This window comes from Schistocerca gregaria, chromosome 6, assembly GCF_023897955.1.
Source record: "Schistocerca gregaria isolate iqSchGreg1 chromosome 6, iqSchGreg1.2, whole genome shotgun sequence".
NCBI classification, from domain to species: domain Eukaryota; kingdom Metazoa; phylum Arthropoda; class Insecta; order Orthoptera; family Acrididae; genus Schistocerca; species Schistocerca gregaria.
In genome coordinates, this window is record NC_064925.1 from 525,683,565 (window position 1) to 525,711,202 (window position 27,638).

A 27,638-nucleotide genomic window follows, 5' to 3' on the forward strand; every position below is an offset into this window, starting at 1 on the left:
AATTTAGCAAGAATACTATAAAGATAATACAAACCAGGAGTACCTATGTTGCAAACAAGTCAGGCTTTACATAATGTTACTGATGGTCTCTGGTTAGTGATAAACACTTTCAGAACATGCAGAGACAAATCTTGTATTGACTTTACTATTAACTTCAGTGGGATGTTCATAAAAGACCAAAGTGAAACTGCAAATATATTCAGTGAATACTTTTCTTCAGTAGGAGTATCCACCAATGACTAACATAAAAACCTGCAATATAACATTAAAGACAATCCATCTGAGCATAGCATAAACCTAGAACCCCCACCCCCACAAACTGCAAAGAAATAAGGAACATCATTATCTCTTTAAAATCCTCCAGTTTTACAGGGCATGAAGGCCTCAGTGTTAGTGTATTAAAAGTGTATAGACACATTGTCAATGTATTGTCTGTAGCAATAAGTAATATTATAGAATCAGGCACCTTCCCAGAGGGACTAAAACAGCCCAGGTAACACAAATCTTTTAAAAAAGGTGAAAAATACGAACTTGAAAACTACAGATCAATCTTTATACTACCTGCCTCTTTCAGAATAGTTGAAAGAGTCATATGTAACAGAAATACAAATTTTCTCAACAAGTGCAACCTAATATATGAAAATCAGAAGGAATTCCTAAAATGTTAATTAACTAGCACAGCAGCTCACTGGTTAACTGAAGAGGCATTAAGCACCACTGAGAACAAGGGTCATGTTGGAGGTACATACTTAAATCTTGAGAAAGTGTTTGACTGTGTGAACATTGCTATCCCATTAGATAACTTGTGGAACAATGGCATCAGAGACACTACTTTAACTTAATTAAGTCCTATATGTGTAACTGAAAACAGTGTGTATTGCTTAAAGCTAAAAATGGTGTTCATAAACCATTGAAAACAATTAATACAAAATAAGGAGTGCCACATGGCTCAGTATTGGGCCCTCTTCTGTTTTTGGCTTACTTAAATGACATTAAGTTCAAAAGTAATTCTGTATGTAGACAATATGTCCACCACGTGTAAAAAGGAATCATTTAATGAACTAGAGTGTCATTGTAATTATGTGAGAAATGGAATTGTTCAATTCTGTTATGAAAACCACCTAAATTTAATATACATCTCATGGAGTTCATCAACAGTAGTTTGAATGATAAAATTAAATTATAAATAGGTAATGAATTGGTGAAAAGAGAGTTTTCTTCTAATCATTTAAAGCGGTCTGAAGTGGGATGCACCTGCTTGTTCTCCAGCAAGTAAGTTATCTGAGAATATAATCACAATTAATATGTTTAGGTAGTTCAGCAAAGGCACTGTTGTCCTAAAGACTGCATACCATGCTTTATTTTTCTCATAATTTACCTACAGAATAGAATTTTTGGGGAGTGACAACCAAAGTATATCCAAGTAAGCCATTGATACTTCCAAAAAGAGCTATATTAATCATCTGTGCACTTAAAATAAGGAATCACATTGTGGCTTGTTTCCAAAAGCTGGTGCGCTAACCATAGTAACCATGTATATTCTAAAAATCATACATTGCTTGTTAAAAGACTGCATTCCAACATTTATTCTCACTTGCATCAATACAGTCCCAGAAATAAAGAAAGCAATTTACATCAGCAGCATGAAACAGCACTCTATGAAAAGGGTCCTCTCTGGCGTAAAAATCTTCAACAAACTCTCATCTTACATAAAGCACAAAATTGAGAAACCCTGTAAATGTAACATAATGTTTATTCTATTCATAAACAACATACATTATAAGGATCAGGTCACATTTGTGTCACAAGCTTTTAAAGGTATACATATGTCTAATAACTAGCATTTAGTATTGCATAAATATGCTTGGCCTATACCATATTAAATTACAATTTTGCTTACAGTACATCAGCTGTACTCCATGTACATATATTTCTCTATGGCTGAAAAGTTTATCTCTCTTTTAAGAATATGTTTTGCGATTTACACATGCTACATCTAATTTTTATTCAGTACTCTGTTGCAATACTTCTTACACTATTGTGCACATAATATGATCCTCGACATATAAACAGTTTTCTATCAAAAATGTTCTGAGAGAATTTTTTAAAACTGTTTTTATCATTTATCTCTAAAATCTGATGGGTTTTTTCTATGCTTTTGTTACTGTATAGGATGGGATTGATTTTAAGTGCATGGTGATGTTTCTGTACTCATGGAAGAAATTTAGTTTCTTTTTGATGGATTTTTCATGTCTTAATATCGTGAGCATCAGGAACATATTTGAATTTGGGCCAGCATATGATTTAATGTAGGAATATGCTTGGTAGTGCTAGTATCTTAAGTGCTTTAATTGCTGGTCTACCTGATGCTTTTCTTTTAATGGTTAGCTATAATTCTTATTGCTCTTTTCTGCAATTTGAGTACACTATCAGTATTCATTCTGGAGATGTTTCCCCAGAAAATTACGGTAAAACTTAATGAAGAACAAATTTATGTGTCAATTTCATATTATTTATGACTTTTACATTCCTGAGTTTGTGCAGAACATAGAACTTGGAAGTGAGGTTTGCCACATTGTTTCTCCCAATTTACATTTTCATCAATTATTATCCCAAGGAATTTTGTACATGCAATGTTTTCTTCTACTTACTCATCTATGCAAATACTGATATCTTAATATGTTGTTTTTTTAGCCTGAAATTCAAACAAAATCTTTAAGCAATGTACAGTACTATTAAAATTTATTTTTGCAAATCTTTACTTTCAAGCTGGCTTTTATTTCCAAGTTTCCTCTGCCCACATAGTTGAATAATAGAGTTATTTCAACCATGTGAGTAGCTACATTGCCATAATTAACAATATTTCAGAAATGATTTGTGTATAAAATAAAGAACAATTTGCCAAGTATGGGTCCCCATGAGACAGAGAAGTATAGAATTCTCACTTCAGTGCCCCCACTAGCTGCACCATCCATACCCACAGCTGCACGTCAGCAGTTGCAGATATACTAGCATCAGTGTCTGTGATAGCATTGGTTTGCTGAGAGTCACAGTAGTAAAGATAATCATAGATGGGCCTTTGTTCTTATCACAACAATATTAACTATTGTTTGATGCAAAGTAATGGTGTGTTCATGTGGTTATTCCTAGTCTCTTTCATGATGGGACCCACAAAACATGAATGGCTAGATAGACAGATAAGCCTTCATTTGTTCACTTATTAACAATGTTGACACATTTGTAACAGGTTGGTTTATTTAATACTTAATACATGAGTTGCAAAAGACTGGTAAATGTAAAAAATATACCTCTATGGAAATACAGCTGCTATAACATGCTAATGTGCTTAGCTTACAAGAAATAGTAACTATTTAGGAAATGAACCCAAATGGACATACATAAGATCCATTACAAATAAGGCCAAGCCATTTGTACAGATGATGTACTAGTATGGGTGTTCATTGTAGTTATATTGAGAACATGCAACTATGAAGTACAATAATACAATTTTATGTGTACTCCATGTAGATTTATATGTGTATTTATTTATTTATTTATTTTCTGTCCATATAACAAAAAGTTTTCGGACATTGTCAGGAAAATTTAGATTAATTACACATATACAGTAAAATATTTACATTCTTCCATAACAACATATGGATCAGACACGTGTCTGTATACATTATTTTTCAAAACTGCACTACAAGTAGATTCCTCTATAGTGAAACACAATTTAGCTTATGTTTGTAATAGTACAGTACACATAATACAGTGTATAATTACATTCTTTCATAGCACTGATAGATCGGACCCATTTTCTATATACACTGTTTTCCAAGATGGCACTACAACTTAAAGTCCTCTATAGAGTAACAACACTTCTCTATTAATAATTGCTTCAGTATACTCTTTAGCATATTTAGATTTACTTTCTTGAGTTCACAGGGTAGTGCATTGTAGAAAATTGCTCCCATTCAGTTTGGGCTGTGGTCCGTTGCCTTTTTATTGGTCACAATTCTATGAAAATTTTCCCTTCCCTGTGTATAATAGTTGTGAACATTACTGTTTCTCATATTAAATTCAGGATTTTGTTTCACGAACATGACTGTCTGCAATATATACATGGAGTACACCATAAGAATTTTATATTTTCTAAAGATGTCTCTACAAGGCTCTCTCTTCTTTAGCTTGGCTACCATTCTTACTGCCTTTTTTTTTCTAATCTTAAAAGTGTATCTATATGAACTGCTGATGCTCCACCCCATATCTCAATACCATACTGAAGGTGCGGATGAATTAACCCAAAATATATTTGCCTTAAAGTATCATGGTCCAAGAAGGCTGAGACCCATTTCAGTAGATATACATTTCTACTGATTTTCTTGCAAATTTTATCTACATGGTCTTTCCATGATAAGTGTTCATCAACAACGATGCCCAAAAATTTATTGCCCAAAAATTTATGTGAATTTGCATATGCAACACCCAATGGGGATGTAAATACAGTGCCAGTTATGGCACATTATAACTGTGAATGAACTTCATTATTACCATTTTGTCTTTATTTACAAGAAGCTTGTTTGCTGTAAGGTATGTGGACAGAGTATTGAAACTGATCACGGTACTTTTAGCTGCTGACTGCATATCACTGCCACAGCTGATGAAGGATATGTCATTGGCATAGCTTACAACCATGCAATTTTGGGGTTCAAATAAATTATTTACATATACAAGGAACAGAAAAGGCCCTAGTATGCTTCCTTGAGGTACACCACATTGAAGTGTACTGAAGTTTGATTTGGTTGTTAGGAGCTGCTCATTATTTTGATAAGTTAGCTTTACACACTGTTTCCTGTCTTTCAAATAGGAAGTAAGTAGTTTCAAGGCTAGTCCTCTCAAACTGTACTCTTCTAGCTTACACAGAAGAATGGCATGATTCACAGTATCAAAGGCTTTACTCATATCTAGGAAAGTGCCTATTACCTTGTCACTTCTGTCCAGCTTATTTAATATTTCAAGTATAAAAGATGCTACTGCTGTTGTAGTAGATCTCCCTTTCCTAAATCCATGTTGTAGGTTGTTTAACAGATTGTATTTGGTGGAATATGATTCAACTTGATTTAGTATTACTCTCTCTAACAATTTGCCTAGTGCTGAGGTTAATGATACTGGCCTGTAGTTTTTAGTGTCAGTTTTTAATCAATTTTTATGCACTGGTATAATTTCAGTAATTTTCAAAAGGTCAGGGAATACTCCATTTCTGAGGAAGGTACTTATCAAGTGAGTCAGGGGTTTCACTAATTCATCCCTGCATTCCTTTAGCAGTTTAGGTGAAATGTCATCCCGGCCACAAGACATTTTTGGTCAAAGTGCTGATATGATTGCTAGGATGTACCTCTCAGTAATGCTGTGGATATAAAAGGACTGGCTCAATTTTCCAAGACTAAAATTTAGTGGCTTGACTTGAAGTTCATTTGTACCAACTGTACTGAACTTTTCTATAAATTTCTCACAGACTTCTTTTGGGTCATTTATTTCTTCACCATTTTCTTTTAATGTTATGTTGTTGTGTTCATAGGAATTCTGTTTCCCACTTTCTTTATGCATTATTTTCCAGGCAGTTTTACTGATACAGCTAGAGTTCCTTATTTCACAGTCAGTCAAGGACTCTCTGTATGTTTTTCTGGGCAGTTTATATTTTGTTGAGAAATATTGTAGTTTAGTATCTCTAAAAAAGTATATAGCAATCTTTCATTTTCTCCATCAATTCAATAATTTCAGAAGGGAGATTCTCAGCTTTATAGTTTACAGCTTATTATATGTGGTCTATTACATATATGTGTGTGTCTGTATAATCAAGGTCGAAAGTATGAAATGTACGCATGTAAAATTTATTTGTGTATTTGTGAAATGTTATTCCCATACATTAAGAGTTATATTTTTATATACTGAAAGCCATACAACAGTTTTTCTGTTAAACTTTATAGCAAATTATTTGGCTTGCCCTATATCATTATGTACCCCTGTACAGTTTATAATTCACAGGACCAATAAATATACAATACAATACAATACAGTAAATGTATTCCCTGTTCCCCAAGAATATGCATACATTTACTATATTATTAATTACTGAAGTTTACAAGAATAAAATATATACATACCAACAAATTATTGAATTTAAATTGCTGAAATATACTTAAAAGATTCTTTCAAATTTCAGAATTTTTTGCAAGCTTTTTGGAAAATCTGCTGATCTGAACAAAGTAGCATGGAATTAAAAGTGTAATTATTTGTTGTTACAAATATTAAGTTATTTTACACATAGAGAAATACTGTATCAGGAATGAAGAATAATTTCAATAATAGAATTAAGAAACTCAGCTAATAATTCCTTGAAATGATAACAGTGATTTCTCTTAATTGTCTAATATATTATTGATATAAATTAAAATAATTAACTCTATAATGCATAGTGAAGAACTAATTTATCTGCTGTTTCTTGGGAATGAATGTAATGAACCTTTCTGCTCTTGACTAATGCAGTTTCCTGTATATAGACTCTCACAAATAAATTTATCTAGTTTGTATTATGGTGCCTAATATTATCAGTAAAACAGGTTTAACAATATTAGACAATCAGTCACAACATGTGTCACTATGCACTGGAAGGCTGCATGTAGCTATAACCAGACCTATTGTATTTTGTCATACTCTGCTGAGCATGGCAGAACTGTGACCAGTGTATATTACTGTAACATCTACATGAATGGTTCTTCTTGATCAGAAGCCTATTGATATTGCACGTGTGATGCAAACATGCTTATCATCTTTATGGATTTCCACTTAAAGGGACAATCAATATAGCCTTATACACTACATGTGCACTGCTGCCCAGGAGCCACAGGTACTGTACACAGTCTGCAACAACAAGGTGAAGTCTGTATAAACAATGTGAATGTGTAAAATCCTCTCAAACACAATGGAACTAATTGGCCTGCAAAGTATCATTTGGGGATACAGTGAGTAAAGTCATTAGTTCATGAATATGTGTGCAACTTATTTTGTGTTTGGATCTTTTATTTACATTAAACATGCTATTTGCTTGTTGTACATAGGCCAATGTTCAGAACTAACTAAACATAATTCTTAAGAAGTGCTTATATTTGCTGAATTTAGCATTATTAAACCAGGTTTTGTCTGGTACTAGGATTTCAGTGATCTGAAACTGTGTCAGGCAATAATCACAGGTGATACATATTTTACTTAGAGGCACAAATAATTGGCTCTTCTGCCCACTACAGGAAATGGCAAAAACAGCCAGAGTAATATATTGTGGGACAGGTATGTTAAGAAGTTCCATGACTGAACATGGTTCTGGATGCTACATTTCCTAGCCATTGCAATGAGACAATCTCATTACTGTTTTGCCTCATTTTGAAATACAATAAAAGTTTTCTTTAAATGACTTATTTCTGTTCTGTATATTACATATCTGAAGATCTTTTTAGAAAGAAAAATCTTTCAGTGGATCCACCACAACTTCACTCATATGTAGTATGTAGTTTCTCAAATATTTCCTGAGTGTGTTTAATGACATGGTTTAAGCATTAAGAATAATCAAACTTTCTTATGTGCTTTATGAATTGTAAACTCAAGAAAATATTACTTACTCAACAGCTGTAAAATTGTAAGTATCTATATTTTTTAGTGCATCTCCTCATTTTGCAACAATATACAATGTGGCCCAGATCTGATGTATCTATAACATCTTTTACCAATTCATCTGAGGATATTCCATTACTGTACATCCAGTATCTTCTTTGCATGTAAATTATTTTTAGGACCATATAAACTGTTGTTGCTTCTGTCTCTGCCATTAAAAAGCAAGATTCGGATCTGTAACTTCTATTTTTATTTCACATTTCTTATTTAGATTTACATGTGTTTCTAAAGTTTTCTCTGTTGACTGGTCTGAATACGCAAAACCAGGTAGCTCCTTAGCCACTTTCTGTGTGAGCTGAGGTGTTACCAGTCCGCTGCTAACACTTTGACTCTACTGAATACTTTCTACATAGGCAACATAGGCTGATACTAACCCTGGCTCAGAGCTAGAGGTGATTGCTGTCTATAGCCACAGTAACTTTACAATTACTGAGATTTAGGAGAAATCAAACAATGGAAAACCCATGATGGAATGTAACATTATTATGAAATATTATGAAAAGGAGCAGAGATTCTGAGTTGCAGATAGGCACAACAAAAGGACTGTCAGAAATACAGCTTTAGGGCAGTAACACCTTCGTCAACAATAGATGACAGGCACACATACACACACTCCCACAAATGCAACTTACACACATGAGTGCAGCCTCAGGCAACTGAAACCACACTGAAACTGGGTTGGTGTAAGGAGGCTAGGGCAGGGAGGGGGGGGGGGGGGGCATAGTTTGGTAGAGGTGGTGGACAGTGAAGTGCTGTAGGTTAGAAAGCGGGCAGGGGAGTGGTGGGGGAACATTGGGGGAGGGGGGGGGGAAGCAGAGAAGGGCAGAAGTAGAAGGACTGGGTGTGATGGTGGAATGATGGCTGTGTAGTGCTGGAATGGGAACAGGGAAGGGGCTGGACGGGTGAGAACAGTGACTAAAGAAGGTTGAGGCCAGGAGGGTTATGCAAATATAGGATGTGCTGCAGGGAGGTTCCCACCTGCACAATTCAGAAAAGCTAGTGTTGGTGGGAAGGATCCTTATGGTACAGGCTGTGAAGCAGTCATTGAAATGAAAGATGTCATGTTTGGCACTGTGTTCAGAAACAGAGGGTCTTGGCCACAGTTTGTCGCTAGACATTCAAGCAAACAGAAAGCTTGTTGGTTGTCATGCACACACAGAAATGCAGCACAGTGGTTGCAGCTTAGCTTCAAGATCACATGACTCGTTTCACAGGTAGCCCTGCCTTTGATGGGATAGGTGATGTTTGTGACTGGACTGGAGTAGGTGGTTGTGGGAGGATGCATGGGACAGGTCTTGCATCTAGGTCTGTTACAGGCATATGAGCCATGACATAAGGGGTTGGGAGCAGGGGTTGCGTCAGGATGGACAAGTATATTGTGTATGTTCGGTGGATGGCAGAATACCACTGTGGGAGGGTTGGGAAGGATACGGGCAGGACATTTCTCATTTCAGGGCACAATGAGAGGTAATTGAAACCCTGGCAGAGAATGTGATTCAGTTGCTCCAGTTCTGGGTGGTACTGAGTTATGAGAAGAATACTCCTCTGTGGCCAAATGATGGGACTTTGGGAGGTGGTGGGAGACTGGAAAGATAAGGCTTTCATCATTTGTTTTTGTAGAGAGTTGGGAGGATAATTCTGGTCTGTGAAGACTTCAGTGAGACCCTCTATATATAGAGAGAGTGACAGCTTGTCACTGCAGATGTGAAGACCACGAGTGGCTAGGCTGTAGGGAAGGGACTTCTTGGTATGGAACGGGTGGCAGCTGTCAAAGTGGAGGTATTGCTGGTGGTTAGTAGGTTTGATATGGACTGAGTCACTGATGTAGCCATCTTTGAGGTGAAGGTCAACATCTAGGAAGGTGGCTTGTTGGGTTCAGTAGGACCAAGTGAAGCAAATGGGGGGAGAAGTTGTTGAGGATCTGGAGGAATGTGGATAGGGTGTACTCACCCTCGATCCAGATCACAAAGATGTCATCAACGAATCTGAACCAGATGAGGAGTTTAGGATTCTGGGTTTTTAGGAAGGATTCTTCTAGATGGCCAATGAATAAACTGGCACAGGATGGTGCCACATGGGTGCCCATAGCCGTACCCCGGATTTGTTTGTAGGTATTTCTTCAAAGGAGAGGTACTTGTGGGTTAGGATATAGTTGGTCATGGCAACTAGGAAGGAGGTTATTGGTTTGGAATCCATTGGGCGTTGAGAAAGATAGTGTTCAATAGCAGTAGGGACATGGGCATAAAGCAACGACAGTGTCTGTTCTATACATACCTGATTATTCTGAAAGAACTGTGAATTATGTGCCTGTTTTTACTGCTAGTAGATGTTCAACAGTAAACTATTGTACCAGTATGTAGACATTTGCCTGGAAACTAGTAATGAGGCTTATCAAAAGTTGAACAATTGTGCACCGGTCTTATATAACTGTGTGTTATTGGGGGGTTGTGAAAAGAGAAAGTAAAAAACTGTGAAACACAACTGTGCATCTGTCGACTACATCATTTATTGTAGACAGTAGTTGCACATCCAACCCCTAACTATTCAGCCAGTATGTTGACACTGAGGAAAACAAATGAAGAAATAAATAAAGCAGGCAGAACTGCTACAATGGGTCTATGGATCTGAGTAGTGACTGGAGATCCTGCTGGCCTTCTGAAATGGGTGGCAAGGTTTGTAGGTGGGAGTATTTCACAGCTGGCAGAGTCCTTCTGCCAGGTAATCCTTGCGCTTCAAAACAACAGTGGTGGAGGCTTTGTTCACAGGTAGGATTGTAAGGTCAGGATCAGTCTTTAGATGGTGGACTGTGGTTCTTTCTGTGGATGTAATGTTTGTATGTTGAGGGATTTGGGGAATGACGATGAGGCAAGGTTCAAGGGTAAGAAATTCTGGAAATTTAACAGGGAGTGATTTGGGGGCAGTGGGGGTGGATCACAAAGAGACTGATTAGGAGAGACTGATTCCTAAATATGTTTTCAACTTTATATTTTTCATATTTGTGAACGCCATAGCTATAAGGGAAAATTCACTGATGGATCTGAACTGGATGCTCACTTATCTGCTCTGTGGTTTCCCTGTGTGTATCCTTAATACTCTTCTAATACTCCTCTATCAAATCAGACTTATTAACAGCACTATGAAAAAGACAGAATGTTACTCATCACATAGAGAAAGTGTTGAGTGGTAGCCAGGCATGCTAAATAAAAATTACTAGAAATTATTTAGCTATCATACTAAGTTCTTTGTCAGATGTAGACAAAATATACACAAATTTTCACATATGCATAGTTCATGTGCACATGACCTCTGTCATCTTACTGTCCTTTACGCAGAACTGTTCATGATCTGAAGACACTGGAGCAGATGAGATTTATAATCCTGTGAAATTCACCAAAAGTTTTGACTCCCTGAGTGCCCTTCAATTCACACTCAGATTCTTTATTAGCCATTCAACATCAGTACATACAATAGATTTCTGAAGGATGAGTGTATAAAGCACATAAATAAATCTTTGTCTTCAGACAGCCTTTCTCCATCTAGAAATTTTCGAGAAGATGGTGTCATTCTGCTTGTTACGAGAGTACAATGGAAAAGTTAATCAGCAGATGTGGTAGCTAAAGAAGCAAGCATAGACTACTTTGGGTGAACTGCAATTCTTATGTTTCTTCTAATCAATCATAGTCTGAAATCCGCTTCCACAAGTACTAACCTTAAGTGGTCGTTACACCTGAAATCACACTGGGTAGATATTCTTAGAAATTTGATGGCTGTCACTGACTCCAGTAATTGACCTAAGCTTACATTATCAAATAATGCTGGGTCATTTTGTTTACACAGTCTTATATTACATATAAGGTCCATACTGCACAGTATCTGTATGGAAATAATGACTATGGCATTATAGGTGAAAACAAAACATAGGGCTATGAATACAGAAATGCTAAATGAAATGCATTTTGGTGTCAAAAGGCAATGCGTGAAGCCTTTAATGACTGCTTTAGCAGAATCTTAGGGAAAACCTTGTATGTGCCTCTCTTACTTTATTAGTATAATAGCACTGTTTTCATTATGATACTGGACTATGTTGCCCATTTCTGTATATAACACATTACAAAATAAAACTTGTGTGGTACATCTGTGTATTCACCAACATCCAACCAGAGTACAACATTGGTTGTATCTGTCACTCACCTTTCAACACTACATAAGCTACAAGCATTCACTGTCCACACAGCAACAGAAAGTGAAAGTGTTAACTACATAGGTAGCAAGCGCGTGCCAAATAATGTACCACAAACTTGAAATTTTGCTTGCGTATATTCCAAAAATGCAATAAAAATAACAAATTGTAGTTTACAGTTAATAGCTGTTCATTGCAAGTGTGTGGTCAGAACTAATTCTTAAATTTTCATTATTGTATGAGTAAGTTCAAATATTTTCTGTGCTGTAATATTGTCTGTAAGAAAGGAAATGGTGACATCTAGACCATCACATTTTTGAAGATGTTGGGGTGGTTCCATTGTTCCTACTTGCTATTCTTCCAAGTCAATACTAACATAATGTAATATCTATTGCGTCCTTCTGTTTCCTTCTATGATAATTCTTTTGTGGATGAAATATTATAGTTCTTTTTCAGATGAAAAATCATCATTTTCTGTTCACTAATTGCTTCAGCATTACTCTCTGAAAAAACTTCACACTACTGAACCATGCCTTCCAAACTTGTGTACATCATTTTATTTAGTGGTCTAGTGTGGTAGCACAGTGTAATATTAAGCTGTCTCTATACAGTTAAGCATTTTCGTGGATTTACTTGTTGAACAATGCTGGTTCTGCTTTCTTGCAGCTATGATAACTTCTGCTACCACTGGACACTTCTCTGACGATTTCACTGCTAGAAAGGGGAAATTTTCATTCTCTCGCTCCCTCTCTTCTTATTTTAAAAAAATATGCTACTCTTGGAATATAATTCATTGCACCACAACATATTTATTTCCACTTTGCACAAAAAAACAACTAAACTTTATGATGTAAGCCCACACATTACCGGACACCCTGAATCAGTTACACATTTTTGAACACAATTAATACATAAGCTTTTATCATGGCTGACTATCCACATCCAGTCCACGTACTCTCAACAACAGTTCGAAGTCTAATAATCAGTCACTATTTCGAGTCTCTCCATTTGTTTTTCAACAATACAATGCTACATTACTCTTTGCAGCCGGCCACGGAGCTTCCGGGCCGTTTTTGCTTATTCTTGGCAGGTTGCGCTGAACACTTGCCAGTGCCGACGAATTATCTCCCTTCCAGTTTCACCTACACAAACAATAAATGGGTGCATTATCCTGTGCTCATCCTTATGCCCTGCTTTAAAATAATGCGTGTTCGAAATGGCTAGAACACAAGTGTCTCCAGACTTTCGTAAAATTCTGGGAGCACTACACTAGCATCTAGAACTATTCTGATTTCACCATCTTTCTTTTCATTAATGTACAATCTGTAATTGTACAGACTAGAAGACCATCCAGTGATTTCCTCCTGTAGAATTGCCTGTAATCTATTGTGAAAAATGTCTACTTTTGTCTGAGGTACTGGGTCCTGCTTGGAGTTAAATATTACATGTTCTTTAGTTTGGAAATGACAGGGTGCTTTGTATGCCCCCTGGTTTATCAGAAAATATTTTTTGTTGTTTTCTTGCAGTTTTTGCTAACCTACTGATAAATTTGTTTGGGCTATTCTCCATCAAAGTTATGGACTCTTCTATTTCAGCATGGTATCATCTTGTTAAATTTCCCATCTCCATTGCTTTTTATTGAGCAGGTCACTGTCTCACGTTCACCACATGATCAGAACTGCTTCTGATCCTCTGCAAAGAATAGTGATGGTTCCTATTGTTCCATCTTTGAAGACACAGTGCCCTTGAAAGGTACACTGAAATCTTGACTTCACTTTTTATCATAACAGTATTTGTTGTGTGATCAATGTTTCTTGCATGCTTTCTTCAAGCACTCACCACCAGATTGATAATAGTACATTCATGCCTGGTATCACCAGCACTGAAAATTTCAGATTGATTCCTATCTATTATTATACTGGTTAATATCTGCCCTTACACTATCAATCAGGAACTTGCACTGCAATATATACTGATGCATCCATACTACCTTTTGTAGCCATTTGTGGTACGGGTGGTATGAGGCAGCATTGACTGAACTACATGTATCTACTACAGGTTTGATATTGTTTCTATAGCCTTTTATTTCTATAATACAATATTTTCCTCTTGCAGTAGATACTCTTTCATACCTTCCCCTATAGCCATTACACGAAAATTATCAGTTGGTGGTCCTACAGCTGTCTTTCCTATTGGACTGCATTAGGAACCCTTGATCATTTCCTGCACATGTTGAATCTATACGTGATCTAAACCCACTATTTGGCTGCTCATCCTTTCATCTCTGTTTTGTGACATCTATCAGTGATAGTCAACACATTCTGGGTTGTAGCTACCATGTTCTATAGTTTCCTCCTCTGCCTCTCCTTGACCCATTCCTGTGTTGGTAGGAAGCACTGTAATTGTCTTCATACTGAAAGTTATTTAATCATTGACCTTTTACATTTCATCACTGTGACACAGCTTTTAACATCTGAAATTCACAGAATGTAAGTCCCTTAACACATTTCACAGTGCCTGGATATCAGTTATGGATTCTCCAACTAGTTTTTCCTGAATTTCAAGGGGTAATTGGGAAGTGATTATCATGACAAATAATTTGTCTGATAGTGACATATTGAATGTTTCACTTTTTCTATAATAACTGTCAAAATATTTTTGCAATTTATTCTTCCTTTCCATATCACAAGTTCTAGCATTATGTAGACTAGTATGGATTTCATTTTGTTGCACATTTGACCAATATTTATCTAAAAATGCTTCCTTACATTGCTTATAAGTTTGATGTTTGGTGCCTGTCTTCAGAGCTCATGTTTAAGCTTTATCATCTAGCTGTCACATTACAAAAGTTATTTTCTGTGTCTCGATGTACCATTTGGGCAAATTTCCTTATAACTGGTTGAGACATGGTGTGGGATTTAAGTTTTATGTTAGCATGGAACTTAACAAAATTACTGTAATGAAGGAAATTTTCGTTATTAGTTATTGCATTCCAAGGATTCCCTGTACAAATTCGTTGATGTAAAATTGATTTAACTCTACTGTAGACTTGTTTCTTAATGTAACCAAGCACTTGTTGAAATGATTGTGTTTGATTTAGCTCATTAGAAAATTTATCCAATTTTTGTACCCACTGCATTGTTCAGTATTAATTTTGTGAACATAGTGTGCTAATTTCCCTACAGTTTCCTCTTGCCACTTATAAGTTGCCCACTTAGTTGCATTTCAGTTTGCACTAGCTAGATAGCATGTTGCTGGCTATCTACACATGTGATAATATCATGCTGTAGTTTCTTGATGTCCTGCGTTGTTTGTTGGTATTTGGCATGATCTGATGCTGACTGATTATCAAATTTTTTAAATCAGTTCTTCCACCTGTTTGTCATATCATTCAGCATCTTGCTTAATGGCTCCTTCTGACACTTTGGAACTGTTGATTGATGATTTAATTTCATCACATCTTTCATTCTGTTCATTGAACTTTTGGAATAACAGACCAGCTATGCAATTATATTGAAGAGTTTCTAGCAAACAGAACACAGCATGTCATTTTCAACAGTGAGAAATCTTCAGATGTAGAAGTAACTATGGGCAAAATGGTATCACGGATTTACAGTAACAGATAAATATTGTCGATCATTAGTTGAACTCAATTTGTTGCCACCTAACCACAACAGGGAAAGTACACAACCTTACATCTGGGTTTAAGTCTGTATACATAGGGGCTCAGTTGTACACTGTTGAACTGTGCTGTTATAAAAGCATCTACTAATCATACTGCCAGCCAAATAAACAATCAATGAATAGTATTATAGAAAATCACATCATGAATATGAAAATTATTAAGTACAGAAATGACTCCTCAGGATATTAATGTAGCCTAACCACTGGATTAGAGTTCACTGTCATTTTATTCAGAACAAAAATAAGTTACTTTGAATGGTGGCCTTACAAAGGCTATTATTATACACAGTGAAACAAAGGGAAGGTGAAATAATTGACCCAGCAGAGGATTTGCAAGCAATGATTGATGTAAGACAAAGGCATTGTGCTGTGCAGCAAAATCAGCTAAACTGAATAAATTCCTAATGCTCAACACTTTCATGTCAATGTGTAGTAACCAATTCACCATAGCAAAGTTCAGTCACTGTTTGCTATACTAGCATTCACTGTTCAAACATTCTCTAAATCACCAGCTAATCTACAAGAAAATGATTATGTCATAATAGGTGTACATTGAAATATTCCATCATCGAACACACCTAAACACTTGTGGCTGATTGACCACTCAACCTTACCAAGAACATTATCCATCCAGCTACAAACATCAAAAGACCTAGAAACAGCCCCTGCATGCCTCTTTATCAATTCCATCACCTGATGGACTACTATGGTCAAGTAATAATATGGAAGATAGGTACAACGTTTTACAATTTTAAATATTTCAGATATTCATAATATACACTGCTAAAAGATTTGCATCTAGATGTAATATCATTATACATTACACACCACAGGATAATAAACTTTAAATTATATTTTACATTTGCACGAAATGTAATGGTAGGCATCTGTCAGATGTATTACTTTATACAGCTTGCCGCTTCCTTACTATGTTACTTAAACAGATATCTTACAAACAATGGCTTATAAATTTTCATATTAAACAAAAATAAATAAATTGAAACAATATTATAAATCTTTCATGTGGGAACTAATCTATTGCATATCTGTGGAGATCTCTTTGCTTTGGCACTCAGATGATACTTATTAAATAATTTTTTGTTATAATTAGTATACCTGTTTTGTACTGTAATAAATAAACTCATTTTATAACTGAGTTGGAACCCTACCAAATGGTGTGTCATACAAATTTGTAGCATGTCTGGAACTTTTGCTACAATTTCAATGCTTCAATGCTAATTATGGTTTGATGCAAATAAACCTTGTTAAACCATACATATGGCTGGTTGCAGTTTCAGTTATAAACCTCATTCTATGACAGCCACAGTTCTCAATATGCCAATTTTCAACAAATAGCAATCAACACTTTCATTAAATTTTAGTGCTTTTGATGAATATCTGAAGCTTTATCTTTAACACAGTCAGAATCCTGCGATACTGCTTAGTGTTTACAACCACGCAGTGACTGTTTTTACCACTGCAGGAATCCCAGGGGCTTCTGCCCAGCTGTCTGCTGCTCTTCAGCCAACCTATTTTGCTTGCTGCAGTGACTTGAAGCTCTCCCCAACACTTGCATACCTATCTGATTGAACCAACTGATAGCAAGTTGGAGCAACAGAATGTTCAACTAAAACTTTGATTAATTTATTCATAGTAGACATATTACATCTAATGTTACAACCCCAGTGGAGTATTAAAGAAACCATTAATTTTCACAACATATCGAAGTGACATAACAGAATATGCCAGAAATTCCAAAGAGACTTGTGATGAAGCAAGCTGGGATAATTTTAATTCCTCTCTTGTTTTGCCATCTGCCTCCCTTAAATTCATTTTTTCACTTTTTACAATTTACCATTAACATACATGAACATAATCTGTCTTTTCGTAAAAGAGTAAGGTTGGCCTCAGTTCTAAAGGATTTAACACGAGATCTAGTTTTGTGCTTAGTTTTATGTATGTAATTGATTCTCTAATTTATTTTGACTATTACTAGTTAGTATCTTTTATTATACGGTAAAATCAGTAATTGTTTTGTAACTTAAATTCTATTGTTGACATATAAAGAAATATAAATTCTGCACTGATCATAAACATTTTGAAGACAAAATGCTAGTAATCTTAAAGTATCTATTTGGCTATATTCGAAAACATGTTGGCAAAATCAGCCCTGAATTAATTCCAAAGTAATTAATTGTTTTATCAAAAGTATTGTTTGAATGATTATAATTGTTAATATCCTGATTTAAATAAATAATTCGTCTTAACCCTGGAAGTAGAATAAACTGTTAAAAATATGCCATTTTTCGATGTATTCAGCTAACTGAGTGAGTTAAGTTTTAATTGTAATTTCCGTAAATTGTACTTCGAACAAGGTGTAGTTTCAGTACAGATTACTGTGATGATATATAAGGGCCCAAATTTTGGTCACGAAACAGTCAGCCTATGGCCGAGTTTCAAACGAGTAACCTGTGCTGGTTAGAACAACAACAATGCTTCAAATTAGCTATGAAATAAGTGTTAAACAATTAGGCCATGTGTAAAAATCAGTGATAGTGTCTGCTCCATATGTACCTGATTATTCTTCAAGAACTGTAAACTTTTGTGGTTAGGTTCACTGCTTGTAGATGTTCGACAAGAAACTATTGTACAAGTAACTGTTCCGAAAGAACAGATACCAATGATGACCATGCAGTTTCTCTAGAAAGAAATGATAACAGGTGTTGTTGATATACCTCAATGGGGACAGCGGGTTCAAGTCCCGGTCAGGGCACACATTTTCAGCTGTCTCCATTGAGGTATATCAACAACACCTGTTGGCAGCTGAGAGTTTTCGATTAATTATCATTTATTGTAGCAGTATGTGGAGTTTTGCCTGCAAACTATTAATGAGGCTTCTGGAAAGTTTAAACAATAGTGCACTGCCCATACACATATAACTGTGTATTATTAGGGGGTTGTGCAAAGTGAAAATTAAAGTACTTGTACTGTAAAACGTAGCTGCGCATCAGCTACATCATTTAAGGCAGTCGGTGTCAGAATCCACAACCCATTTTTCAGCCAGTGTAGCAACGCATTGCGAAAACATCAAGGACAATCAACAAAATCAATCATCGAAAAATGTAAAGCAGGTGGGATTGCCACAGACTTTTCACAGATTATGTTTTTGTATACACAGAAGCTGTGATTCTAGAAAATTTTAATGAAATGCTGGAATGTAGAGGTTCATCGCTTGGTGCATTCCCAACATAAACAAATGTAGCATACTGTGTATAAATAGGCAGAAAGACCTGCTATTGTATGATAACCCAACTGCAGGAAAAACATTGGAGGCAGTCACATCCATAAAACATCTAGGAGCACACATGTCACATGTGAAACAAGCACAAAACACTAATTCCAGGTAAGGCAGAGGCATGACAGATTCATTGGAAATGTAGTATACCCACAAAAGACATAGCTTGCAAAACCATTGTTCAACCAGAACTTTAATATTGCTGTCCAATTTGGGACAGCAATTTTGCTGCAGGTTCATTTTGTAAGAATGAAAGCATCACAGAGCTCTTCATTCAACTCTACTGGCAGATGGTACAAGAAAGCTGTCTTGCATCATTGTAAAGTTTACTGTTAAAATTCTGAGAGAGTATGTTCCCAGTAGAGCCATCCAATATATTGCTTCCCCTTATGGAAATCTCATAAAAAAATGGTAAATCTAAAATTAGAGAGACTTGAGCTCACACAGAGGCTTACCAGCAATCATTCTTTCTGCAGACTATTCACAACTGCAACAGAAAAAGGGGGAAGTAACAGTGATACAGAAAGTAACCTCTAATGCATACTGTAAAGTGGTCTGCTACATATAGATATAGATAGCAATGTCTTATAGATAGGAATGTCTTATTTTACATACATGTGGACATTATGATAACTGCTTGCAAATGTAATGCTCATCGAAATTGGGCATCAACTATCCACATACAACAGGTGACACACATTACAGAATGCACAATGTTGTTGCATGTAAAAGACAGTAAATAACTGGATACACACAATGTAGGTAGCAAGAAACAAAGCTATGTGTAATGCTGATAGTATAAAAGTAACTCATAAATAGAACAATGTGTATCTCACGTTGCATGTTCATTAATTTAATAGTACATTCACAATACACCAAACATGAATGACAAATACCAATACTTCTGTAAAAAATACATGTATTACCTTAGAAAGGTTATGCACAAAGGCAAACACAGACTGAATTACTTTGATAATTGATCAGCAGATAACACGTGTTTCCTTGCAGTTAAGCAATGCACTGTGAGGTGTGTTGTCATACCTGATTCAGGGTATCACTTATATTGAAGTTTTGTCTTCTGAGCTGGAGTTTTGAAATGATGATGTCTGCTCCACTGCCAGTATTGCTGGACTCCACTTGTCTTGTAAAAATACCATGTACTTGGTATCTATATTAACTAACCGTGAAGGTCATCCAATTCCAGTTTGCAGGTTGCGTATCTAATGGCTTTAGATGGTAAAGAAAATTTGATTTTCAGTTCTTCATGTAATTAATGGCTGCATTTAAAAAATTATTAATCCATCATGTTCTACTCATTAAGAGGTTATGTTAAAGGTTTAACACAGTAAGTCAAGTATTAAAGTTAGAAGCATTGTGTATGTTTTGAGGCCACTTAACTCATAGAGCACAAATTACTCAGACTATATTCATCAAGTATTTGAGAATGAAAGCCCTTAGTGACTTCAGACAAACTTTGCACATAATTTCAAGCCTTTAGAAACTTTTTCTCACTGACATCTCCTACCAAATAATTGAAAGGAAGTAAGTTTATCACTTACTCATTTTCGCTGTTCATGCAGTAAAACTTCAGCATCCATATAAGGCATGACATTTTATTATTTCTTTTCTACAAGCTATTCATAATACATTTTGCAGACAGTATCCAAACATACCACTAACTGCAAAATTATATCATTAAATGAGACATAACACCATTGGACCATAAAGTTTTGAGACTGGATTAATAAAACAGGGAGAAAATTGAAGGTGGTATTTTTAATGCTCAAGGTGTTCTATATAGTCTCTTCCCACTTGAGTGCAATGCACAGAAAATTCATACAAGCATGTGAAGCTGTCAGAAAAGTACTTCTTTGGGATATTGTTCAACTAGCATATCACATTCACACCTACTTCGGTCCTGACAAACTGTCAGACACTCATACTCCAGTTTGTCATTTTGTAGTAGCTTTGCGTTAATAACACAAACTCTTATTACCCATGCTGATTTATTCCAGCAAATTACTGTCCGCCTTTTTCATTTCCATCACATTGCACCAGGTAGCCATTCATCGTTTTCTGTTCGGCAGTCAAGGTATACAGTATAAACTCTTCACACACTATTCTCTTCCTCAAAAACATTCTGGAAAGTGTCTTAAATACAAGATTTAGATATGTTGGTTTTGGTGCAATATTGAGATTTGTGATTCAGCAATTATGTTGGTGCACTATGGTCGCACCTCCACTACTTAACAGAGCCTGCTTACAACCACCAAAACATCTCAACTGACGGGGTCAATGCTCATCTGTTGTTTAGCCCTTAGGCTGCGGTCACAGTGGCCCCATTATTGGTGGATTCCTCCAATAACCGACATCGGCAGGAGATGGCCAATCTTTTCAAATCAATACAGCACTACATGCGTGGTAACACTATAGCGGATCTTATCTCCCGAACATATAGGCTCCGGATGATAATCGCCGAATCAGTTCGCTTTCTTTGGTCAAATCTACATGTGTTATTGCATACAAAACATGGACCTTGAGAAACTGATAATTTTAGTCTAGGAAAGAGAGAGTTTGTGGCATCCTGTGGATGAAAATATCATAATCGGATTACAGTTCAGAGTCTATGGACTGAAACTGCAGGTTTACATAAAAACTCATATAGGCAAAATCTTTATTCGAAATTTTAGGAATAAATTATAATCTCAAAAAAATAATTTGTTCAAGTGAAAAGGATGCTGCTGTACTGGATCTTTGTTGTGGATGGTAGTCATTAGTTGTTTACAAATTATTGTTACTGCTTACTGGCATTTTATGCCAGTAGGGTAAAGATTCTGTTAATATTAAGTGATTTGTAAATGTGGTATTTTGCATGTATTTCAGCATTTAAGTGCTTACAGTTTTGAACATGGTTGTTTTTCAGCAACCATAAACAATTTTCAAATGTAGGAATTATAGAGCCAACCAGTTGCAAATAACTGTTTGGTACAATTGACCTAGGTTTTGACACCTACTAAGGGTGATGAAATTTTGAGAAATCGTAAAATTACACTGCGAGAAAGCAATGCTCAGAATTTAGAACAGCTATGTTTAAGTAAAAAATAAAATAATTTTTTTTAATTTTATTTTTGACTTGAGCATAGCTGGTCTAAATTCTGAACATTACATTCTCACATCGTAATTTTATGATTTCTCAAAATTTCATTGTGATAACGACAATTTTAGTAGGTGTTGAAGCCTAAGTCAAGTGTACCAAACAGTTATTTGCAACTGGTTAGCTGCATAATTCCTTTATCCGAAAAAATTATGTGCTTTTAGGTTTTCACAGTATCTTACGCAACACTTAATGCTTATCTTTCACTCGTGTGCTAAATGACAGTCACTGAAGGTTAATTGATGTATGTCTGCAAAACTTTAAATAAATGTAGCGAAACAGGGTATTTATAACTTAATCACGAATTATTTTGACTATGTAACTGAACTCTAACACCAGCAGCAATATTATCAACAGTAAGAGCAGCAGCTGAACAACTACCAGGGGAGCCAGACACAGAAGAAAATTATGCAGCAGATGATAATAGAAGAATAGGTGCAATTGGGAAAAGAAAAGCAGTACTTCCAGCACACCTGAATGATTTTTTATTGACAAGGTAAAGGTAAGTGATCAATTAAATATGCCAAAGCCTAACAAACCCTTTAATTTCATGCTGATTCATCAAAATATCCAATCATTGCTAAACAAATTAAGTGAATTTGAAAATTTATGTACTGATGAGCTACAAAACGTTTCTGTAGTGTGTATAACTGAACACTGGCTGCCTAAAGATGCAATGTCAGTCACAAAACTTGCAGACTTCAATCTTTCTTCATCATTTTCTAGAATTACATCCAGTTATGGAGGGTCATGTATATTTGTTAAAAGTGGCATTGATCATTGTAACATAAAACCCCGTTGAACTGTTAGCTGAAGAGAAAATTTTTGAAGTATCCCCAGTTGAACTCTCTGCATTAAAATTAATAATCATCTGTGTATATAGGAGCCCTGATGGGAACTTAAATGATTTCTATCACCATCTAGAAGCAGCTTTAAATACTATAAAAAAACTTCAACAAAACAGTGATCATATGTGGAGATTTTAATATAGATTTTCAAGAAATCTCAATAGACCAGCAAAGCTTGATGACCCTACTGGAAACATATAGCATAAAAGCCACCATAGACTCCCCTACAAGAGTTACACCAACAACTAGCTCAACAATTGATCAGATATTAATAAACACAAATGTAAATCACAATTTCTATGCTGGAAATCTTAATACTGGCTTCAGTGATCACGATGCACAGTTTATTGCTTTGCTCACCCCAAGTGAAACAACTGAGAAAGAGGAACTTGTAAAAGAAGCAAGGAAATTCACTAACAAACAAATAAACCTTTTTGTACAGAGACTAAGTGAAGAAACTTGGTATGAAGTGTATACTTGTGCAGACACTAACAAAAAGTTTGAAAAATCCATGCAAATCTTCATGTCATACTTTGAAGAAGCTGCATTTCCGTTAAAAAAGCAAAAATGACAACCTAACTTCAAAAAGAACAAATGGATTGCAACAGGTATTAGAATATCTTGTGCAGAGAAAAGAAGATTAGACACTGTAGCAAAGGCACAGAACATGCCTCATGAATTTCATTTGTACCTGAAGAATTACAAGAGGATCCTCAAAAATGTTGTAAGGAAAGCTAAAACAATGGCAAATGACAAATACATTGAAAATTCAAAAAACAAATCTAAAGCTATATGGGAAGTTATAAAAAATCAAGCAACAAGTGAAACTAAACAATATAAAAATATGAACTTATGTTATGAAGGACAAATGATTTCTTGCCCAACAGAAGTTGCAGGGACCTTCAACAAATATTTTGCAAACGTAAGTGAACAGTTGGTGAGTGGACTGGAAGAACACAACAAAATATCAAGTCCATCATACAATAGTGTGAGAAATGTGTCTGCATATTTTTTCCTTTCACCCACAAATTCTGAAGAAATTTTATCAGTTATAAAAACCTTAAAAACAGGGTACTCATGTGGAATTGATGGAATACCAGATTCAATTATTAAAAAATGTTGTCTTGCCTTAGCTGAACCCTTGACACATTTGTGCAACAGCTCACTGGCATCAGGAACCTTCCCTTCATGCTTAAAAACAGCAAAGCTGAAACCACTGTTCAAAAAAGGAAATCCAGAATGTGTTTCAAATTATAGACCAATAGCCCTACTGCCTGTATTTTCTAAAATTTTAGAAAAGTTTTTTATAAGAGATTGTCTGATTTCCTAAATAAAAATAAAATTCTATCTCCCTCACAGCATAGCTTCAGGAAGGGCTATTCAACTGAAAGTGCAATATTTGAATTTCTTAATGAAATCTATGCTAAACTGGATGAAAGTGAGTTTGTGACAGGCATATGTCTTGATTTATCTAAAGCTTTTGACGTCATTGACCATAATGCCCTACTGCAGAAGCTTGATCAGTTAGGAATTAGAGGTATATCCAATGAGTGGCTCAAGACATACCTATGTGGTCGCAAACAGGTGGTTGACGTGCAACATACTCACCATAACAAAATCAGCTACTACTATTCAGGATATGAAAATGTGAAATATGGTGTCCCTCAAGGATCAGTATTAGCACCCATTCTGTTTCTCCTCTATGTCAATGATCTTATGTACAACAAGTATTGCCAAACTACCCTCCAATTTGCAGACGATACAAGCTTCCTTATTAGTGGTAAAACAGAAGAAAAACTAAAAGACTCCGCTATACAAACAATGAACAGTGTAGAACAGTGGTTCAGCTACAACAAGCTAATTATAAACAAAGAAAGGACAGTTGCACTGAACTTCTATAATGTAAAAGGAAGACACCACCCAAACATAGAAATAGAACTTAGGGACAGAGTTCTTGAAAGTGTTGACAGCACTAAATGTCTGGGACTCTGGCTCCAGAACAACACAAAATGGGAGGTACATATTGAATATTTGCAAAGAAAACCAAGCAAAACCTCTTACAAAATACGGATCTTAAAAACTTGTTGCAGCAAAGCCAGCCTGTTAAATGTATACTACTCCCATGTGCATTCTGTAATTAAATATGGCATAATCTTCTGGGGCAATACAACAACAAATATTAAACTTTCCAGGATGCAAAAGAGAATACTAAGAATTATTGAAGGGGTAAACAATACGAAATCGTGCAGACCCATATCCAAAAAAACTGTCAGTTCTTCCTCTTCCTTGCATTTTTATCTACGAAACATCAGTTTTCATCAAACAATATATCGATAGACACCCAGATATCTTATTAAAAAATGAAGATATACATGCACACAATACAAGGCAAAAATCTGACCTTCATGTCGAACAGGTGAGAACATCATTGTGCCCAAAAGGCACACTACATACTGGGATAAAGATTTTCAATAATCTACCTAAACATATTAAATCAATAGGTAAACTCTGTAGTTTTAAGGCTGAAGTAAAGGCATATTTAATTGATCATTGCTTTTACAGTCTGACAGAATATATAAAAGCCAAACAACAAAAATAAAGATGCATTATTAATATTCTACTTTGTATGTTGCCTGTGATGTTTGTTGTATTTCAGAATCTGTGCTAAATTACCTGAATATCTAGTCCTTAGCATTGCAATACAAACTGTATTTCATCTTTTAAATACCTAACCATGTCCAATATCCTTGTATATATTCTATACATATAGGATTTGAAGGACTAAATAAATAAACGTTTATCGCGTCATCTCATATATTCGTAAAAGTTGTCTCTTTATTACGATAACTGACGGCGTGATACGTCAAGGGCTTATTTCGATAGTGGCACAAGTCCATTTTTGTTCATTCTGAGAGACAGAGTCCTAAAGTTCAATGAATGCTGAAAAATTTGCAGTTGACATACCAGACATATTCAAGTATATACCCTTCATGTAGTACTGGTAATAGCCACTTTCTTTCGGAGACAGGAAAACTGATTCATATACATCTCGTGTCTCTTCAATAGAGAAGCTGTTATGCAGCACTCATGTCCAAGCATAGAGGCGCCGTGGTATTCGCTCCACCCCAACAGGTTAAAATCTAACCTACTTCAATAGATTCTAACGTGACCTTGATCCTGCCAAAAAGTGACGAAGGCTATCGGACGCACAGCACGGCACACGTTGTCGTCCGATGTTATCGGACAATCTCTGGCGACAGTGCCTGACGACCTTTGTTGGTACTATTGTGAACGCAGCCGCAGCTGGTAACATGTAAAAATTGTGCACTAATTGTAACATCCTACTTGGAGACTAATAGTGCCAAACTTGCAATTTATGTGCCCTTTAGTGAATATCGAAAATTAATAACAATTTAAAAAGCATGATGAAATATTAACACCAACATTTTAATCATGATTTGGGTAACATCATGCAAAAATCAATTATCTTTTGTTCATGAAATACTTTGTAAATGTTTCAAAGAAGTAGCTTGAAAAATTGACTTGTTTTCTCAGATATATTGTTACATATTGAAATAAACAAAAGAATTGCAAACTTTCTGCACATATTTTCATGGAGCCCTATAAGCAGTTGCATTTATCACATTTCAGCACTTAAGAGAAAAATTACAAACTTTCTGGACATATTTCATATATTTTCATGGAACACTGTAAGCAACTGGATTAATCACATTTCACACACACGTATGCCGACATTCTGTTCAGTTGGTAGGGACAATAACGACAGTTGTTCTCCTTTCTGGGTTGACGCTTCTTTATTTTTTTGTTGGATCACCATCTAGCTGCTATTCAGCCAAAATATCTGAAATAGTTTTCCTGAGTCCATCTGGTAAGTTTCGAATCTGGACTCTGGAGCCTTCTCTGCATGTCTTCCGATTAAGCATTTTCTATGCTGTTCATGAACTCAAATCTTGAGATTGTTTTCGTATGTAAATACATAACATAGTCATTTGCGCACCTCAGTGATATCAGGAAGTAAAATATCGCCTGTGGCCACCTCCTCGTTCACCGGTTAGCTGAGTAGTTGCTGCCCTTAATGTCTAAAACGTCTACGCCAGATTTCGTGGCATTATAAAAATTGATAATTCCTGGTTTGTTGCTTTTTTTTTGCACCGGTATATGCACAGTAATACACTGAAGAAAGCATTGTAACTGTATTTGAGTTTTTTGGAACAAAAGACAATAGTGTAAGATGTTTACTGAAACCATGAATACTAGAGCCCACTTCTTTCTTTGGATCGGAAAGAAACTATTTTGGAACTTCTCTTTTGTTGGATTTTAGACTTCCAGCAGATGTTAACTTGTTTTTCAGTATCTCCTTACACAGTTAAAGAGAGGGAAACCAATTGTCTGCTGTGATATTCCTGTTTGATCAATGCAAACATTTGGATAGACGAACCACAGACTTTTAAAACTTTTTCTCTTCTTCTGATAGTGTTGCTCCGTCACTATATTTCCCCACATAAATACAAGTGGGGACTACCCAGGAGGACGTTGTTATCAGGAGTAAGAAAACTGGCGTTCTACAGGTCGGAGTATGGAATGTCAGATCCCTTAATCGGGCAGGTAGGTTAGAAAATTTAAAAAGGGAAATGCATAGGTTAAAGTTAGATATAGTGGGAATTAGTGAAGTTCGGTGGCAGGAGGAACAAGACTTCTGGTCAGGTGACTACAGGGTTATAAATATAAAAT

The 27,638-nt window shown here is 35.7% G+C and overlaps 1 long non-coding RNA gene across 1 annotated transcript; it reads right to left on the bottom strand.

The window, feature by feature from the left end:
• Positions 1–1,603: 1,603 nt before the first annotated feature.
• LOC126278593 (uncharacterized) lies at positions 1,604–26,031 on the bottom strand. The gene is made up of 4 exons (XR_007550728.1): positions 25,851–26,031; positions 19,926–20,111; positions 19,340–19,371; positions 1,604–6,921 (listed from the first exon to the last, which is right to left on the bottom strand). It is a non-coding gene; the product is annotated as an uncharacterized LOC126278593 (long non-coding RNA).
• Positions 26,032–27,638: the final 1,607 nt, after the last annotated feature.